At 36.9% G+C, this 13894-nt stretch overlaps 1 protein-coding gene across 1 annotated transcript in view; it reads right to left on the bottom strand.

The window, feature by feature from the left end:
* The window catches only part of LRRC7 (leucine rich repeat containing 7), a 380912-nt gene that overhangs the window by 156549 nt on the left and 210469 nt on the right, over positions 1-13894 (bottom strand). The gene's annotated exons all lie outside the window — the stretch shown is intronic.

Below are 13894 nucleotides of genomic sequence, written 5' to 3'. Positions count from 1 at the left end.
TCACTTCACAGCATGCACTTGTTTGTTTGAATAAATAGGAAGAGACATGCTAGTATATATTTCAGGGGATACAGATCTTGGGGAGCATCTTGTGCCTTCCACAATATCCCCCAATTGTTAATTGAGTTTGTTAATACAGATTATAGAATTGTGTTGTGGAGCAACAGGAAATAGAAGAAGGCTGTTGGGCACCAGACCCCTCCCTCATTTTACCAGAGTGATTCTACTTGCACCTATCATACACAATTATAGCACGTATAAATTCTTGCTTTATGTTTTGTTTATACTCTTTCCTTTGGTAGTCATATCTAGTCACATGGTTTTAAAATATATTAATATACTTATATTTATTATATACTAGAAGCCCAGTGCATGAATTTTGTGCACTAGGGGGCAGGGTGCCCCTCAGCCCAGCCTCACCCTTTCCAATCTTGGACATCCCTCTCACAATCTGGGAGTGCTGGCTCCCAACCGCTATCCTGCCTGCCTGATTGCCTCTAACCACTTCTGCCTGCCAGCCTGACCACCCCCTAACCACTCCCCTGCCAGCCTGATTGACACCTAACTGCTCTCCTGCTGGCCTCATCACCCCTAACTGCCCTCCCTTCTGGCTTGGTCGCCCACAACTGTTCTCCCCTGCTGACCTGGTTGCTCACAACTGCCCTTCCCTGCTAGCCTGGTCACCCCAACTGCCCTCCCCTGCAGGCCATCTTGTGGCCACATGGGGGTGGCCATCTTGTGCAAGGTGTGACAGTCAATTTGCATATTACCTCTTTATTATATAGGATATTTATCTGTACTTCTGCCCAAACTCAGAGTTAATAGCCATCTTGGCATCTCCATCTGGATATGTAATAGGGTTGTCAAACTTAAGATTTCCAGAATAGAACTCCTGACCTTAAAAACTACCTCTCTTATGCCTGGAATCTCTAGCTGGACTGATTGGTACAGGTCTTCCCCTGTATAGAGTTAGTCTGCAAAAAATGGGAAAGGTAGGTGTTTTTTAGTTGTGCAGACAGCAAAGAAAAGTGTCACAGAACATTAAGAAACAGGGAAATAAGGCCTGAACAAAGGAACAAAATAACTCTTAAAAAACCTATGCTAAAGCAATGTTGATATATAAATTACCTGACAAAATACTCAAAGATACACAAAGGAAAATAAAAAATGAATCAAAATGTGTCACCGTAAAAAAAAAATCAATAAAACACAAATGAAGACAGCCAGAGGGAAAAGACAGCAGAGCTACAAAGAAGACACACACATTTAACAAAATTGTAATAGTAAGTTATTTCAGACCAATAATTACTTTAAATGTAAATGGATTAAATTTCCCAATCAAAAGACATTGGTTTTTTCATTGTTTTTTTTTTTTTTTTGGACTGAATGGTTAAAAAAACAAAGCCATTTATATACTGTCTATAGAGACTCACTTTAGATTTAATGACACATAGCTGAGAGTGAAAGAATGGGAAAAGATATTTCATGCAAATGGTAACCAGAAGAGAATAGAGACAGCCATACTTATGTCCAACAAAATAGATGTTAAATACTATCAAAAGACAAAGAAATGACACAATTATAAAATGGTCCATTATGTAAGAATATATAATATTTATAAGTATTATAATTATACAATATCAGAAAATTCAAATGTATAAAGCAAACATTGAAAAAAGTGAAAGGAGAAATAGACAACAATATAAAAATAGTAAAGGATTTTAAAACCCCCCTTTCGCTAATGGACATAGCATTCAGATAGAACAGATTTTCTAGTTTAGTATCCAAGATATGGCCTGGTTTCTACTTGCTGATTACAGTAGTATACATGATGAAAGAGGTAAATTGAGAGAACTGTTAAGCAAAAAATAACCAGGACTTGATTTGGGAAGTTCTTTTCCTTTCCAGATTGCAAAAGATGCTAAAATTAGGAGATTCATTGCCAGGAAAAAAATCAAGGGTATGTCTGGGCAATCTTTTGCTAGTGTCTTGTAAGGGTTAAAAGGTCAGATAATTCATTCATTACCACAAAGGCCACACAAAGAGGTTAGGTATGTATGTGTCTCCAGAAACCCGTCAGGCATCTTCAAAGAAGCCAGGAATATATATGACAAACCTACAGCCAACATTATACTCAATGGCAGAAACTAAACTCATTTCCCCTAAAAAAGCAGGGATGCCCACTTTCCCCACTCCTGTTCAATATAGTACTGGAAGTGCTAGCCACAGCGATCAGACAAGGAGAAATAAAAGTTATCCAAATTGGAAAAGAAGTAAAACTGACATTATTCACAGATGACATGATACTGTACATAGAAAACCCCAAAGACTCCATCAGAAAACTACTAGACCTAATAAATGAATTCAGCAATCGAACTTGGGACCTCTCAGTCTGCAGGCCAACGCTCTATCCACTGAGGCTAGCCCAAACTGGTTAGGGCTAGCCTCAGCATTCTTGAGAGAGAAGAACAAAGTTGGAGGGATCACAATACCAGATATCAAGCTATATTACCAAGCCATGCTTCTCAAAACTGCCTGGTACTGGCACAAGAACAGACATATACTAGTACACCAATGGGACAGAACAGAGAGCTCAGAAGCCAACCCTAGCCATTATGCTCAATGAATATTTGACAAAGGAGGCAAGAGCATACAATGGAGTCAAGATAGTCTCTTCAATAAATGGTGCTGGGAAATTTGGTCAGATACATGCAAAAAAAAAAATGAAACTAGATCACCAACTTACACAATACACAAAAACAAACTCAAAATGGCTAAAGGATTTAAATGTAAGACGTTAAACCATAAAAATCCTACAAGACTCCACAGGCAGCAAAATGTCAGACATGCTGTAGCAATATCTTTACCGATGTAGCTCCTAGGGCAATGGAGACTAAGGAGAAAATAAACATAAGCTCTTATGACTGTTATATCAACAGAAACATTGCCAGCATAGGTTGAAAAGGTCAGAGATAGGACAAAATAAAACTGCCAGACTCCTACAATTCTATAGGCAGGAAACAGTTGGTAAATGTACTCAGCTGCAAAAAGTTGCTTTCCTTCTTGGAAAAGGAAGGATGACTCAGAAGCCAAAGGCTCAGAACAATAATATCTGTGTCTTAAGCCACAGATATTATTCTAAGATCTGAAACTTAAAGAATTTTGCTTGGCTGGATTTTGAAATTGGTCCTTTTTTAAAAAAATATTTTGTCTGGAAATGTCTGTAACTGTTATTCGATGCCTATCGCACAACTGTATTTTGGAAGCAGATGAACTGTTTTCTAGTTTCACAGGTCTATAGATGGGAGGGATTTTGCCCAGGGATGGATTATACCCCAAATTTACCCATGGCTATTTAGATGCTTAGATCAAGCATGTCAAACTCAAAGGCTAACACGAGCCAAATAAATGAGGCATGCGGCCCGTGGGCCGTGAGTTTGACATGCTTGCTTTAGATGATGAAGTTTGAGACTTGAACTGATGAGATTTAGGTGAGATTTTAATACCGAGTTGATGTTTTAATGGATGAGACTTTTGGGAAACTTGAGTTGGGGCAAGGGCATTTTCATGTGGGTCAGATATGAATCTTTGGGGGCAGAGGCCAGATTGTGGTAGACTGAATAATGGACTTACAAAGATATCAATCTCCTGATCTCTGTGAATATGTTACCTTAATGGTAAAAGAGAATTTTTATACATGATTAAGTTAATGATCTTGTAATAGATTATCCTATATTACCCGGGGGGTTCGGGGGAGGTCCTAATATAATCACAAACATCCTTCTAAGAGGGAGGCAGGAGGGTCAAGAAGATAGAGCAAGAGATGTGATGATGGAAGAGGAGCCAGAGGAGATGTAATGATAGAGATTGAAGTGATGTGAGAAAGAGACCACCAGCCTCCAGAAGCTGGAAAAGGCAAGGATCAGATTCTCCCATGAAACCTATAGAAGGAACAAAGCCACGATGACACCCTGATTTTAGGACTTCTGAACTCAGAACGGTAAGATAATAAATTTGTATTGTTTTGAGCCACTAAATTTGTGGTCATTTGTTATAGTTCAGCAATAGGAATACCGGTATATGCTTAGGCCTGGAATGCTGAGTAAAAGTAAAAATATTTTAAGTATAATTTCTATCCTGACTTCCTCTCTGTTGTAATTTTTCTCACGTCACAGACATTTTAGGATGCTAGATAAAAGGAAGTTGCATAAGGATACGTTTATTATAGTTGTAGTGGAATATATTTATATGGATTGCAATCATGCTGGCATATAGTTAACTTATTGCTGGCCATCTAGTGTAGAAATGACTTCCAGAAATATGCCCACTGCTCACGGTGCCACCCCCCTGACCATTAGGACACGAAGGTGCAGGACCAGAGGACATATTGGGACATGAACAGGTCCATTGGTTCCCAGCACCAGAAGTATTATGTGGAGGAGGAGAAACAAGGCTTAAAATGTATTGAGCCACAGCTTTTCCAAAATATGACAACAATCCTAAAATTTTACAAGGTGTAACATTGAAAATTGTAAGGCTAAAATAAATGTTTCTGAACTAGCAGTGATAAAATCCATGGTAGATAAAAGATTGGATTATTTGTCTATTCTCTCCATAGAAAATGATATTACAGAGTATTTGTCATGTGAAAAGGTTGTCAAAGAGCATGAAACCGAAATGCGTGGGGAAAGGAGCATCATAAATGTATGTTATGCTATTTTTCGGATTTAATGGTGTTTATGGCACTTATCAGCTTTTAAATTTGTACTTTATTAATTTTAATTTGTAATTTAAAATTCGTAGTTTCTTTTTTCATTCACTTATGTTCTTAATTGTGTATTCCTAGTTGTGTAGTATTTTTATTTTTTGAAAGAGGGTATCCCTTACTGGCAAGTTCAGATTCTACTTCTGGCCTATATCTTTAAAGTTTACCCAGAAACCAACTCCTTACCACCTCACTGTTACTACCCCAATCCAGGACACTGTAATTTCTTTCCTGTATTACTGCAACAACTTCTTAATTGGCCCCTTTAACTCCGCCTTGCCCCACTTTCTAACTATTCTCCCCACAGCAGTCAAAGTGATCCTGGCAATGTAATGTGATATAATGCAATGTGATGTAATATAATGTACCGTAATGTAAATTAATGTAATATAACATACTGTAACCTAGTGCAATATAATATCATGTAACAATGTTAATCAGACCAGTGGTTCTACTTGTTCAAAACCTTAAAATGTCTTACAAGATTCTATCTCTATTCCCCTACCCCAACCCACTCCATTCCCAAATAATTGATCACCCCTCTCTCTTCAATGTATTCTAGCCATTCTAGTCTTTTGTTGTTGTTGTTAATCCTCACCCAAGGATATTTTCCATTGAGTTTTAGAGAGAGTGGGAGGGAGGGGGACAGAGACAGAGAAACATTGATGTGTGAGAGACACATCAATTGGTTGCCTCCTGTCCACACCCCAATCAGGACTAAGGATCAAGCCTGCAACCTTTGACCTGAATCGAACGCAGCACCCTTCAGTCTGTGAGTTGATGCTCTACCCACTAACCCAAACCAACCAGGGCCATTCTAGTCTTCTTGATGTCCACATGTTATGCCTGCTCTCATCTTTGATGTTTGTACTTTTCCTGTACCCTCTTCTAGAACAATCTTCCGCCCAGATATTTGCATGATTTCTTCTCTAGTTTTCTTTAAGTTTTTATTAAAATGTCACCTTCTGAGTGAAGCTTCTCTGGCCACCTACACTTAATTACACCACACACACACACACACACACACACACACACACACACGCGCACATGCACACGCACACATGCACACACACATACACATTCTTCATACCCTTTTCTTTATATTTCTATATTTCTCCTTGGCATTTTCATTCTTTTAGTTTTGGTTTGTTGTGAAACCTGAAATCAAATTATTTTTTTCTATTAATTCAATTTCAAGTAATACATCCAGATATTACCAACTCAGTATGTAAGTCAGGAAGATTCCAGTTTGAATTTTATTACTCTACATACAATTTATGTTTGCTATTTAGGTGACTCGCAATCCCTATTCACAACTCAAGAATGTTCTCCTGGGTGTGCTCCATGATTACATAATCTCCTGTTTTCTTTGTGAAGCCTTGATTTTAAATTTGTATTCTTATTTAATGTAGTCTACCCTGGTTCAATCAGGGAGTGTTTATTTTTTCTTTAATTTCTCTGGTAGAACTGTTGATAGAATCATCAAGGTACTTGACTACATTGAGATATGTGCCACTCTTAGAAGAATTTATTTATAGAAAGGCAAACAGAGCTAATTAGTTTCATTCACAGTGCCCAGTTATGATACTGAAGTAATAAGAAATGGCAATGAGGGAAAAATTGCTTCCTTTGAAAACAAAGGCAAAGGTGACTTATTTTATTGCTACGAAAGGGAAAGTTTGAAAGCAAGACAGTAAGTTTCTTTATTTGTATGTGTGACATTGGAAATTGCTTTTACAACCTAAGTAGACAGATGTTGCATTTATAAAAGTGGACACCCAATGTGATCTTCCTGTGATAAAAAGCCTTCACAATTCTTTTCAGTCAGAAAATACATTTTGTTTGAATGATTCATCAAGGATTCCTTTCAAATTTCAGAGTTAGTGGAAATACAGTTTTATTTATTTATTGGGCACAGTTTCAAATTTTTTACTTTTAATTTTCATGGAGAAACTTGTTTGGAAGTGTGTCTCAAAGTGAATTGAAATTGATTCCTCAAAAGATAGCTAATTACAGAATGACTGCTTTTCAGATAAAGTGTTTCCTCTACTTTAGAATTGGAGGAAATACTTTAATTTCCTATTTATGTAGGCATAATTCTGAAGATGAGAATTGGCTGAACTGTTCACTTTTATTTTATTTATTTATTTATTTATTTTTTCTTTTTTTTCTTTATTGATTAAGGTATTACATATGTGTCCTTATGCCCCCAACTCTCCCCACCCCCGCTCATGGCTTATTTCATAATGCTCTCCAGTTCCATCCATGCTGTTGCAAATGTTAGGAATGTCCTTCTTTTTTACTGCAGCGTAGTATTCCGTTGTGTAGATATACCACCATTTTTTAATCCACTCATCTGCTGATGGGCACTTAGGCTGTTTCCAAATCTTAGCTATGGTAAATTGTGCTGCTATGAACATAGGGGTGCATAAATCTTTTCTGCTTGGTGTTTCTAGTTTCTTGGGATATATTCCTAGAAGTGGGATCACTGGGTCAAATGGTTCACTTTTAAAATCAAACCATTCCTCATTCAAGTCATTGAGAAATATTTGTCAAGCACCAGTTGGGAACTTGGTGCTCTGCTAGGAACAGGGAAAGCCTTCTGGAGAGAATGATACTGCAAGTGAGTTGGCAAAAATAAAACATTTGTTTTACTTTAAAAGTTTACCTATTGCCTTTCAGCTGTGGGCCCATTATATTCTGCTTGTAATTCTGAGATTAACATTTCTTTTTGGACAGGCAGCTCTGTGACAGGCACTGACAATTGGGTGTGCTGGAGAGAGACCGGGAGGCCAGAGGAAGAAGATGGGACTTGCTCCTTGTTTTACTTCCTTGTCATTTTGGCATCTCAACAGTAGCATCAATGGCAACACTTCTCCTTGTAGCAACAATGAACCTCAGCAACAGCAATTTTCAACACAACTAGAACCAACCTTATCAGGCCCCCTAAGTGATACCACTCTTACCTAGCTGGCTGGTGCCCTCTATAGATGTCTTAGTCCCAGCTTTAGGTTTTCCCAGTTCCGTACACTACCTTCTCCCATTTGTTCCTAGAGATTTTAGCTATTTCCTAGAGCAGTGATGGCAAACCTTTTGAGCTCGGTGTGTCAGCATTTTGAAAAACCCTAACTTAACTCTGGTGCCATGTCACATATAGAAATTTTTTGATATTTGCAACCATAGTAAAACAAAGATGTATATTTTTGATATGTATTTTATATATTTAAATGCCATTTAACAAAGAAAATCAACCAAAAAAATGAGTTCGCATGTCACCTCTGACACGCGTGTCATAGGTTCTTCATCACTGTCCTAGAGTTATGTCTGTAACCCTTCAGTGCCTCTTTTTTACTCTTTTAGTTCTCTGATGCACAATTAACCTTTCTTTATGTGAAACTTTCTTTGTGAAATAATTGATATAGTTACCACCTCCTGCCTGGACTTTGATACAGAAATTGATACGCCTGTAATAATTTAAAAAATAAGCTTCATTTTTCAAAAAATTCTTGCTATATTAATAACATTTGTCAATGTCTATGATATATATCTACAATATGTGTCCTTGGACGTTTTACAAATGTAAGAAATGGAAGAGTTAGTGACTAAGATGTTTCAAATATATTCCTTAAAATTGGGGTAGCCAGTTATTTGATGACAAATTGTATTTTATTACTATCTTCTTATTAACTTTACTTGAAGAATAACTGACAAAGTGTGATTAATAGGTGTGGGAAATCTATGCTGTAATCACTCATAAAGAAAATTACTGCATATGTAAATAAAGCGCTTGCCTCAGGTATACATGCATCCCAGGTAATTAAAAATGAGTCCATTTTTTAGCTACACTTTTTAGTAGAATGAGTTTAATTCTTACATTGAATTCTTTAATTAAATTCAAATTAATTGTAGATACAAGTTAAAACATTAGCATAAGTATTAATTGTTTTAAATTTCTATGAAAGCACATTGGTAGTATTTGTATAGTCCAAGCAGATAATCTATGCAATTGTTGGTATTTCTTCTCAAAGTTTCTCCATTCTTTATTTATCTATTTGAATTTTTGTTGGACTCTATGAAATAAAGTGAAGAATGTCAACCAAAATGAATACATTTTGAATACTAAGGTTAGCAATTCTTGCTTCTAGTGGTCTGTAGACTTACTGAGCAATTCCTGATGAGTTCTTTGAACTTTTAAATCCAATCCATCTTTGCATTGTGTTTTAAAAAAACTTAAAATTATTTATTTACTGATTGATTTCAGAAAGGAAGGAAGAGGGCAAGAGTTATATAGAAACATCAATGATGAGAGAGAATCATTGATTGGCTGCCTCCTGCATGCTCCCCATTTGGGATTGAGCCTGCAACCCGGGCATGTGCCCTAGACCAGAATTGAACCCAGGTTCCTTCAGTCCGCAGGCTGATGCTCTATCTACTGAGCCAAACCAGCCAAAGCTTAAATGTTTTTTTTTTTTATCATGTGAAATAACTCTTTTTACTCTTTAAATATTTTTGTTGCTATCACTTAGGTATTTGTTTATTACAATTTATATTTTGTATTTTTTTAATGCAGAATTTGAGTGGCCTATAATTAAGAAATATCTTTCAGTAATTGGTACATTAAATAGTTCAAGGAGTTAAAATACTCTTAAAATGATCTCACCATTCTGCTTCAAATTCTGAGGAATGAGTATATTTGGTAGAGAGGTCAAGATGCTTTCTTTAATGATACAAAATAAACATTTAAAAATTATCACCTATCTGATTACTTTTTCAGAAAAAACATAAATTAATAAAATAGAATTTTTAGATCACATATCATACTCATATTCATATTTAATCCATATTCCAGCAGGAAAGACAGACCATATAGGTAAAACGCAACATTTGAGGAGATAAGGACTGATAATTTTCCAAAACTGATGAGAAACATAAAATCACAGGTAGAGAAAGTACACAAGAATAATGTATACAAATCTCACATATGAGTAAGGATTTTTAAAAAGCCTAGATAGGCTTGAACTGCATACTGTTTATATAGATGGTCATTATCATTGTTATATCATAATCATGTTGGATCTATTTCAGAGATTCAAAGGTGGTTTTATATTAGAAACTGTCTCTATATAATTCACAGCATTAATAGATTCAAGGAGAAAAATTGTTATTACCTCGATAAATGTCAAAAAGCTTTTTATAGAGCTTGGCATCTCCTTATGATAAATTGTCTTAGTAATTTAGAAATAGGAAGGTAAATCCTGAAGCTAACCCAAACTAATAGTAAAGAATATTCTTAATAACAAAACATTAAGTAAATTTCCATTAAAATCAGGAATCAGACAATAACAATTACTTCTATTCAACTATTCACAGACTTTTGATCCACTACACAGAATAATCTAAAGAATCTAAGGCAATTAATCATGTTTTTAGTAGAGTTTAATAGGTAGCTGGAAATAAGCAAAAAACAAAAAATCAAATGGATTACTGTACACTTGCAACAAAACAGTTGGAGACTATAACCTTTGAAAAGTATACTGATAACTACAACAAAAATAGAGGTACTTAACTAAAAATGTGTAAAACTTTTTTTGAAGAAACTTTTGAAACTTAGCAGAAAGATTGAAATAGTCAAACAAATTGAGATATGTCATGTTGGTTTCTAATGAAAATCAATATCTTAAAATTTTCCATTGTCAATCCAATCACCTTTGAGTTATAGAATCTAATAGAATCAATGCATTTCTAATCAAATTATAAGAATTTTTTTGAAAAACTTGATAAACTAATTCTAAAATTCATATGAAAAATAAATGTCCAGACCAATGCAGGCAGGGGAGCAGCGAGGTAGTGAGAGAGGCTGGGAGCTAAGAAGCTGGGCTGAATTAGAGGGATAGTCAGTAGGGCTTCACATTGGTTCTGGATCCACCTACTGATCCCATCATCCTCCAGGCTCTGCTGCTCAGTCTGCTCTATATTCTTCTCATTTGTGGTGATTTGTTTTTCAGGGCTCCATTATTTCCTCAACCAGTTCAGGACAATAGGGACTCAGTTCATTGGATAGATCTCTATATACCTGAAATCTATACCTACCATAGGGTTTTTGGGCCCTGTGACAACTACTGAATCTGTTTTAGTGGCCCTGACCATTCTACGACTCTGGGAAGATCTGAATCATTATGTGATAATACACAGAGGATTTTAAGGATTGATGTGATCAAATTCCACAAATCAACCTAATAGTGTCCCATCTCTGACCTGGCTCCAAATAATACACATTTGATCTCATTAAAAGAAAATGAGGGGGAGGGGCAGGAAGAAGACACTAAAAAAATATTAATTTTGATCATATAAGGAGATGAGGTTGTGGATGACTTTTACTATCATTTTATACTGTTTAAAAAACTTCTAAAATTTGAAAACTATTAATTTATTAATTTTATATTGAAAAAACAAAACAAAAAACAAGCCATGAAAGAAATAATTAGAAAACAACAACAAGCACTCAAACATTGCCCTGCTGACACGGCTCAGTGGTTGAGTATCAACCTATGAACCAGGAGGTCACGACTTATTCCCAGTCAGGTTATATGCCCAAGTTGTGGGCTTGATCCCCAAGGTGGAGTATGTAGAAGGCAGCCGATCAATGATTCTCTTTCATTATTGATGTTTCTATCTCTCTTCCTTTCCTTTCCTCTCTGAAATCAATAAAAATATATTAAAAAACCCACCCCAACATTAATAACCTATTATGTCCCTAGAAGTTTTCCCAGCATTTTTTGGTGGTTACTACTGTTAGAAACATAAAACAATACCTTCTGTTTAGAATTTTTCATTATAACAGGAGCATCCATTAATAGGTATTTCAACTTTGAATCTCATTTGGGATATTTATATTGATTTTTAAGCAAGTAAATTTTTGTTCTTATTAAGCTTTCACATTCTAAGTTTTTTAAAAGTTACTTATTGTCATTTTTCTCTCCACATCGGTCTCATTACCTTGTCACACAAATGAATCACCTAATAGTAATCTCCTGGGTGTCAACATCTAGCTGTAGAATAGAATTTAATCCTCTTTCTTTCATATTACATTATTTCCAGAGGCCTCTTATCATAGAAAATTCTCTTATTTTTTCATTAAAGGTTGTATTGTCAGAGAAATAATAGTCCCACACATATGACTAATAAAAGCCAGACATTTGGTTAAAAGTGAATAACATTAGGAATGTGAAGTTCCATAATTATACTTCCCCCACTCCTCCAAATAAGTGTGTATTATCACATTAAGTACCCTGGGGTAACTGAAAAAAAATTAAAAAGAGACTGCTTTGTGATCATTATGGAATATTGGGAGTTCAAAAGTAAAAAATAAATGTTTCTGCTCAGATGATTTCTTAGATACCATAAAGTGTAAGATAAAAAAAATATTTTAAATTTACTTTTAGTAAGTCTATTTTCAAAAAAATAAATATTCATCTCTGTTTCCAAATATTTCTCTCTGTATAAAAGCCTAATATGCAAAGTGTCCCCTCTGGAGTTTGACCTACCAGTTCACTCACTTGCTTTGATGTGTGCTGACCACCAGGGGGTGGCGCGGAACAAAGGAAGGCCCCGGCTGGCAGCCAGCAGCTGCTAGGGACCCTACCCATACACGAATTTCATGCACTGGGCCTCTAGTTTATAATAAAAGATTTGTTCACAAACTATACAATGAAAGGCTTGCAAAATGACATACCTGACGTGTTTATTATAGAATATTGTGCATGAAGTTCTCTCAAAAACCTTACAAAAGAGATGAGAGTGAGATCCCTGTTTTAGTAAAGAGGATGTTGATGAGAGAGAGTGAGCTACAAACCCAAAGGAACCCACCTAGCCGGAGATGGAGTTGAGAGTCAAATCTCAGTTGTCATGATCCACTGTCTATGGCTTCTCAACTACTAGGCCAAACTACATCTCTTCATAAAAGTATGGGCAGATCCCACCTTCCTAAGGACTAATTTTAAAGCTACCGGTATAAACTAGTTTTGCCACTATCTGTTATTGACCATCCAGGCTGCCCTATAACGATGTTGAGAGCGTGCAAAGCAGGACAAACTTGACAGTGAGATGCAGCAGGAGAGGGAGGCTCTGCACTTCATTTGTCCTTGGCCTCTCTCAGGTTGCACATCACGTGGACACTTAGGGTCTATGTCTGCTGGCTATGGGGCTGCTATAGGGGTTATGGTTGTTGAAGAACCCTCACAACAGAAACCAGGAGATGAATTGCCAAGCCTGATGCTGGAAGGAGACAGGGCAGAGACTCATGTATCTATAGCCATTGAGAGCTCAATGGTGGCAGGTCCAGCAAAAGGGAGATATCTCCTGAGCCAAAGGGAGTATCGCCGGAGCCCAAAGAAGTGACGACTGGTTCAGAACTACAGATTTAACACGTGAGGCAGGCCCAGCTGCAGACAGCAGCCCAGAGCATGTGCTGCCAGCATGCTCCTGAAAACCAGCCCAAGGCCAGGAGAGTCCCTTTCCTCAGGTCAGAGAAACGTGCAGCCACCTTCCCACATATCCAATTCCATCTTAAGGAGAAAAGCAAGGAAGGAGAGAGGAGACACGAGAGACAGAAATGCTATGCAAAGAAGATGAGCACAACCTAGAGCAGTGGTCGGCAAACCACGGCTCGCAAGCCACATGCGGCTCTTTGGCCCCTTGAGTGTGGCTCTTCCACATAATACCACGTGTGGGCGTGCACGTACAGTGCAATTGAAACTTCGTGGCCCATGCGCAGAAGTCGGTATTTTGGGGAAGAGCCACACTCAAGAGGCCAAAGAGCCGCATGTGGCTCGCAAGCCGCAGTTTGCCGAGCCGCAGTTTGCCGACCACTGAGAGGAACCATGTAACCTTTAAAGAAGATTAAACTTTTAATCACACAAGAGTAAAAGTACCTTTTCACCTTCCACAAACAGCTAATCGACTGTGGGATAATGATCAGATCAGTTATGGTTAAAGAAAAAAAAAGTTAATTTTTTTTGCTCATTCAACATGCAGTGTAATTTACACCGACACCCCTGTACATTAGACTAATAAAGAACCACTTTTTCCAGGTCCGGCACCTATATTATCTCATTTAATTCTCAAACAACC

Source organism: Myotis davidii, unplaced genomic scaffold, assembly GCF_000327345.1.
Source record: "Myotis davidii unplaced genomic scaffold, ASM32734v1 scaffold1193, whole genome shotgun sequence".
Taxonomy (NCBI): Eukaryota; Metazoa; Chordata; class Mammalia; order Chiroptera; family Vespertilionidae; genus Myotis; species Myotis davidii.
This window is presented reverse-complemented; position numbering and strand designations above follow the sequence as displayed.